The 6,120-nt window shown below is 38.2% G+C and overlaps 1 long non-coding RNA gene across 1 annotated transcript; it reads right to left on the bottom strand.

Annotated features, from left to right (window-relative positions):
- Positions 1-357: 357 nt before the first annotated feature.
- Positions 358-1,272, bottom strand: LOC127604778 (uncharacterized). The gene is made up of 2 exons (XR_007963409.1): positions 990-1,272; positions 358-614 (listed from the first exon to the last, which is right to left on the bottom strand). It is a non-coding gene; the product is annotated as an uncharacterized LOC127604778 (long non-coding RNA).
- Positions 1,273-6,120: the final 4,848 nt, after the last annotated feature.

The raw sequence follows: 6,120 nt of genomic DNA, 5'->3' as shown, positions 1-6,120 counted from the left end.
ACAGTGGCTCTCCAGGCCCAGATCGGAACATGCCTGATATACAGTATAATTTACATGTTCATACATCTTCAAGGATTTTCCAAATTGCTCTTGAAGATCATGAAACAACAAACGTGAAACACAGTATCCAACAACAAATATGAAATCCATAATTGACCATCCCACCCTAAATGCACCATTGCTATTGCTTTAGTTAACTTGAACTGAAATGTACCCAGACGTGCTCGCATTTCAATGGACTAGCCATTCATTTCCCTTTTTAATGCAGTTATATCCTGTTGTGGATGTAGTTTTTGATGGACACCCAGCCTCTGTCGTTCAGAGCTGCTGGCTCTGCGTGGAGACAGGACTCACAGCTCGTTTTACCTGAAACTTTATGGCTTGTTATGAAATCAAACATATGTCGCTCAACAGCCTTCACTTCATAATCTGTCCACGTGCGTCTCTTATTCCCACCTGTAAAAGAAGGCATTATTTATTAAAAATGGAAAAATAAAATAATCAAAATAAGATATTCCAGGAAATAATGAGAATTTTGAAAATTTGAGAATTTTGAGAATTTATCTCTCATTCCATTCATGGTCTCCAGAGGGTTCAGTCAGGTCACTTGGTGTCTGGAACATAACATTACGGTGTCAAAATATTCAGCATTCTTCATTCTGACCAGTTAAGAAATGAATAAACATTAATTATCATTGAACATTGCTCACGGGAGAGTTTGGGATGAATATACCACACTATAGAAAGTTAACACTGTTCAGTTCTGTGGAACAGCAATATGGGGACATTCGAACACAGGCTCTCCAGAGTTAGGTTAAGACAAAAGTCATGTCACCTGAAACACACTCAGGTTTTTCAGGTCTGAAGAAATATGAGGACATGACGACTGAAATCATGGAGAGTCCATGTTTCTGATTTATAACTTCTCCTGTGTTTGTCAAAGAAAGCTGAAAACTCAAACCTAGTATATAATGATAAGACGTAGTAACCTGTTGTAAGGAAGAAGTGGATCTTCCACTCCTTTCTTGATCTTCAAAAGGTTTCATCAGGATCGGAACACTTGGTGTCTGCAACATAGCAACAGTGCAGTGTCAGAAATATTCAAATTTATTCATCCTGATTAGTTAATAAATGAATAAACATTGTTATTCATTGAACATCGCTCACAGGAGGGTTTGGGATTAATATAAGACACTATAGAAAGTTAACACTGTTCAGCTCTGTGGAACAGCAATATGGGGACATTCGAACACAGGCTCTCCAGAGTTAAGTCCAGACAAAAATCACATCACCTGAAACACACTCCGGTTTTTCAGGTCTAAAGAAATATGAGGACATGACGACTGAAATCATGGAGAGTCCATGTTTCTGATTTATAACTTCTTCTGTGTTTGTCAAAGAAAGCTGAAAACTCAAACCTAGTATATCATGACAAGAAGTAGTAACCTGTTGTAAGGATGAAGTGTATCTATCATTCCATTCATGGTCTCCAGAGGGTTCAGTCAGGTCACTCGGTGTCTGCAACATAACATTACGGTGTCAAAATATTCAGCATTCTTCATTTTGACCAGTTAAGAAATGAATAAATATTAATTATCATTGAACATTGCTCACGGGAGAGTTCGGGATGAATATACCACACTATAGAAAGTTAACACTGTTCAGTTCTGTGGAACAGCAATATGGGGACATTCGAACACAGGCTCTCCAGAGGTAGGTTAAGACAAAAGTCATGTCACCTGAAACACACTCAGGTTTTTCAGGTCTGAAGAAATATGAGGACATGACGACTGAAATTATGGAGAGTCTATGTTTCTGACTTATAACTTCTCCTGTGTTTGTCAAAGAAAGCTGAAAACTCAAACCTAGTATATCATGATAAGAAGTAGTAACCTGTTGTAAGAATGAAGTGGATCTCTCATTCCATTCATGGTCTCCAGAGGGTTCAGTCAGGTCACTTGGTGTCTGGAACATAACATTACGGTGTCAAAATATTCAGCATTCTTCATTCTGACCAGTTAAGAAATGAATAAACATTTATTATCATTGAACATTGCTCACGGGAGAGTTTGGGATGAATATACCACACTATAGAAAGTTAACACTGTTCAGTTCTGTGGAACAGCAATATGGGGACATTCGAACACAGGCTCTCCAGAGTTAGGTTAAGACAAAAGTCATGTCACCTGAAACACACTCAGGTTTTTCAGGTCTGAAGAAATATGAGGACATGACGACTGAAATCATGGAGAGTCTATGTTTCTGACTTATAACTTCTCCTGTGTTTGTCAAAGAAAGCTGAAAACTCAAACCTAGTATATCATGATAAGAAGTAGTAACCTGTTGTAAGAATGAAGTGGATCTCTCACTCCATTCATGGTCTCCAGAGGGTTCAGTCAGGTCACTTGGTGTCTGCAACATAACATTACGGTGTCAAAATATTCAGCATTCTTCATTCTGACCAGTTAAGAAATGAATAAATATTAATTATCATTGAACATTGCTCACGGGAGAGTTTGGGATGAATATACCACACTATAGAAAGTTAACACTGTTCAGTTCTGTGGAACAGCAATATGGGGACATTCGAACACAGGCTCTCCAGAGTTAGGTTAAGACAAAAGTCATGTCACCTGAAACACACTCAGGTTTTTCAGGTCTCAAGAAATATGAGGACATGACGACTGAAATCATGGAGAGTCCATGTTTCTGATTTATAACTTCTCCTGTGTTTGTCAAAGAAAGCTGAAAACTCAAACCTAGTATATCATGATAAGAAGTAGTAACCTGTTGTGAGGATGAAGTGGATCTCTCACTCCATTCTTGTTCTCCAGAGGGTTCAGTCAGGTCACTTGGTGTCTGCAACATAACATTACGGTGTCAAAATACTCAGCATTTTTCATTTTGACCAGTTAAGAAATGAATAAACATTAATTATCATTGAACATTGCTCACGGGAGAGTTTGGGATGAATATACCACACTATAGAAAGTTAACACTGTTCAGTTCTGTGGAACAGCAATATGGGGACATTCGAACACAGGCTCTCCAGAGTTAGGTTAAGACAAAAGTCATGTCACCTGAAACACACTCAGGTTTTTCAGGTCTGAAGAAATATGAGGACATGACGACTGAAATCATGGAGAGTCCATGTTTCTGATTTATAACTTCTCCTGTGTTTGTCAAAGAAAGCTGAAAACTCAAACCTAGTATATAATGATAAGACGTAGTAACCTGTTGTAAGGAAGAAGTGGATCTTCCACTCCTTTCTTGATCTTCAAAAGGTTTCATCAGGATCGGAACACTTGGTGTCTGCAACATAGCAACAGTGCAGTGTCAGAAATATTCAAATTTATTCATCCTGATTAGTTAATAAATGAATAAACATTGTTATTCATTGAACATCGCTCACAGGAGGGTTTGGGATTAATATAAGACACTATAGAAAGTTAACACTGTTCAGCTCTGTGGAACAGCAATATGGGGACATTCGAACACAGGCTCTCCAGAGTTAAGTCCAGACAAAAATCATATCACCTGAAACACACTCCGGTTTTTCAGGTCTAAAGAAATATGAGGACATGACGACTGAAATCATGGAGAGTCCATGTTTCTGATTTATAACTTCTTCTGTGTTTGTCAAAGAAAGCTGAAAACTCAAACCTAGTATATCATGACAAGAAGTAGTAACCTGTTGTAAGGATGAAGTGTATCTATCATTCCATTCATGGTCTCCAGAGGGTTCAGTCAGGTCACTTGGTGTCTGCAACATAACATTACGGTGTCAAAATATTCAGCATTCTTCATTTTGACCAGTTAAGAAATGAATAAATATTAATTATCATTGAACATTGCTCACGGGAGAGTTTGGGAATGAATATACCACACTATAGAAAGTTAACACTGTTCAGTTCTGTGGAACAGCAATATGGGGACATTCGAACACAGGCTCTCCAGAGTTAGGTTAAGACAAAAGTCATGTCACCTGAAACACACTCAGGTTTTTCAGGTCTGAAGAAATATGAGGACATGACGACTGAAATTATGGAGAGTCTATGTTTCTGACTTATAACTTCTCCTGTGTTTGTCAAAGAAAGCTGAAAACTCAAACCTAGTATATCATGATAAGAAGTAGTAACCTGTTGTAAGAATGAAGTGGATCTCTCACTCCATTCATGGTCTCCAGAGGGTTCAGTCAGGTCACTTGGTGTCTGCAACATAACATTACGGTGTCAACATATTCAGCATTCTTCATTCTGACCAGTTAAGAAATGAATAAATATTAATTATCATTGAACATTGCTCACGGGAGAGTTCGGGATGAATATACCACACTATAGAAAGTTAACACTGTTCAGTTCTGTGGAACAGCAATATGGGGACATTCGAACACAGGCTCTCCAGAGTTAGGTTAAGACAAAAGTCATGTCACCTGAAACACACTCAGGTTTTTCAGGTCTCAAGAAATATGAGGACATGACGACTGAAATCATGGAGAGTCCATGTTTCTGATTTATAACTTCTCCTGTGTTTGTCAAAGAAAGCTGAAAACTCAAACCTAGTAAATCATGATAAGAAGTAGTAACCTGTTGTAAGGATGAAGTGGATCTCTCACTCCATTCTTGTTCTCCATTGGGTTCAGTCAGGTCACTTGGTGTCTGCAACATAACATTACGGTGTCAAAATACTCAGCATTTTTCATTTTGACCAGTTAAGAAATGAATAAATATTAATTATCATTGAACATTGCTCACGGGAGAGTTTGGGATGAATATACCACACTATAGAAAGTTAACACTGTTCAGTTCTGTGGTACAGCAATATGGGGACATTCGAACACAGGCTCTCCAGATGTTAGGTTAAGGCAAAAGTCATGTCACCTGAAACACACTCGGGTTTTTCAGGTCTAAAGAAATATGAGGACATGACGACTGAAATCCTGGAGAGTCCATGTTTCTGATTTATAACTTCTCCTGTGTTTGTCAAAGAACATTGAAAATTCAAACCTAGTATATCATGATAAGAAGTAGTAACCTGTTGTAAGGATGAAGTGGATCTCTCACTCCATTCTTGGTTTCCAGAGGGTTCAGTCAGGTACCTGTCACTTGATGTCTGCAACATAACAACATTACGGTGTCAAAAGTTTCAGCATTCTTCATTCTGACCAGTTAAGAAATGAATACATATTAATTATCATTGAACATTGCTCACGGGAGAGTTTGGGATGAATATACCACACTATAGAAAGTTAACACTGTTCAGTTCTGTGGAACAGCAATATGGGGACATTCGAACACAGGCTCTCCAGAGTTAGGTTAAGACAAAAGTCATGTTACCTGAAACACACTCAGGTTTTTCAGGTCTGAAGAAATATGAGGACATGACGACTGAAATCATGGAGAGTCTATGTTTCTGATTTAGAACTTCTCCTGTGTTTGTCAAAGAAAGCTGAAAACTCAAACCTAGTATATCATGATAAGAAGTAGTAACCTGTTGAAAGGATGAAGTGGATCTCTCACTCCATTCATGGTCTCCAGAGGGTTCAGTCAGGTCCCTTGGTGTCTGCAACATAACATTACGGTGTCAAAATATTCAGCATTCTTCATTCTGACCAGTTAAGAAATGAATAAATATTAATTATCATTGAACATTGCTCACAGGAGAGTTTGGGAAGAATGTACCACACTATAGAAAGTTAACACTGTTCTTCTCTGTGGAACAGCAATATGGGGACATTTAGACACAGCCTCTCCAGAGTTAGGTTAAGACAAAAGTCATGACACCTGAAACACACTCAGGTTTTTCAGGTCTAAAGAAATATGAGGACATGACGACTGAAATCATGGAGAGTCCATGTTTCTGATTTATAACTTCTCCTGTGTTTGTCAAAGAAAGCTGAAAACTCAAACCTAGTATATCATGACAAGAAGTAGTAACCTGTTGTAAGGATGAAGTGTATCTATCATTCCATTCATGGTCTCCAGAGGGTTCAGTCAGGTCACTCGGTGTCTGCAACATAACATTACGGTGTCAAAATATTCAGCATTCTTCATTTTGATCAGTTAAGAAATGAATAAATATTAATTATCATTGAACATTGCTCACGGGAGAGTTCGGGAT

This window comes from Hippocampus zosterae, chromosome 1 (genome assembly GCF_025434085.1).
Source record: "Hippocampus zosterae strain Florida chromosome 1, ASM2543408v3, whole genome shotgun sequence".
Lineage (NCBI taxonomy): Eukaryota > Metazoa > Chordata > Actinopteri > Syngnathiformes > Syngnathidae > Hippocampus > Hippocampus zosterae.
The sequence above is the reverse complement of the archived record's forward strand: the minus strand, read 5'-3'. Positions and strand labels throughout refer to the sequence as shown.